The sequence below is a fragment of the Mus pahari genome, chromosome 6 (genome assembly GCF_900095145.1).
Source record: "Mus pahari chromosome 6, PAHARI_EIJ_v1.1, whole genome shotgun sequence".
Taxonomy (NCBI): domain Eukaryota; kingdom Metazoa; phylum Chordata; class Mammalia; order Rodentia; family Muridae; genus Mus; species Mus pahari.
Genome location: NC_034595.1, coordinates 33,486,156 through 33,487,024, shown reverse-complemented (window position 1 = coordinate 33,487,024; position 869 = coordinate 33,486,156). Strand labels below are relative to the sequence as shown.

Here is an 869-nt window from a genome sequence, read left to right as displayed (position 1 = left end):
TGACCTGCAGATACTCACAGGACACCACTCGTGGGAGGTGGAGTTTCCCTGTCCTGTGACCTGCAGATACTCACAGGACACCACTCGTGGGAGGTACAGTTTCCCTGTCAGGAAATGGTCCAACTTCTTGAGAAGACTGCGTTATCAGTAAGGTATTACTTACTGCATTGTCTGTTTCCTGGTGTATTCTTTTTTAACCTGGAGTTGAATTCCACATGGACTTGAAAACGCCATCATGGCTCAATTCCTACATCTGGGTTTGAGTATATGTGGGCTCCACAGCTGGTATGGCTGCTTGGCCTTGCTGACAGTGGGAAGCTCTCGGATTGGACTCTCAGAGGCCTTTTATAGGTGGAGCTTCACCTTACCGTCTGCGGCTTGGATAAGATCTGGCACTATCATTAATTAATAGCTATCATTAGTTATTAATAGAACATACATTAAGCCTGTTATCTATTAAAGTCATCAAAACAAAGTGACTAGAATATTTTTTTGTAGAGGCATGGGATTGGCGTTTGAGACAAGAGTCTTGCTGTGTAGCCCAGGCTATCCTGGAACTCACTATGTAGCCTAAGCAGGCCTGAAACTCACAGTGACCTACCCGCCTAACCTCCTGAATGCTCGGAAGCCATGCCTATCCCATAACCAGAATTCTTTAAGGAAGAGCAGCTTCCTTTTGGAGATAAATTAGGAACAATTTTTAGCAGCATAAGACTGAGGGATCTTCATTCATCATGACCAAGTAGGCTTCATCCCAGGGATGCAGGGATGGNTTAATATAAGGAAATCCATCAATGTAATCAACTACATAAACAAACTCAAAGACAAAAACCACATGATCATTTCATTGGATGCTGAGAAAGCATTTG

The 869-nt window shown here is 43.5% G+C and overlaps 1 protein-coding gene across 7 annotated transcripts in view; it reads left to right on the top strand.

The window, feature by feature from the left end:
- Mpdz (multiple PDZ domain crumbs cell polarity complex component) overlaps positions 1–869 on the top strand; it is a 150,200-nt gene that overhangs the window by 139,271 nt on the left and 10,060 nt on the right. The window lies entirely within an intron of this gene.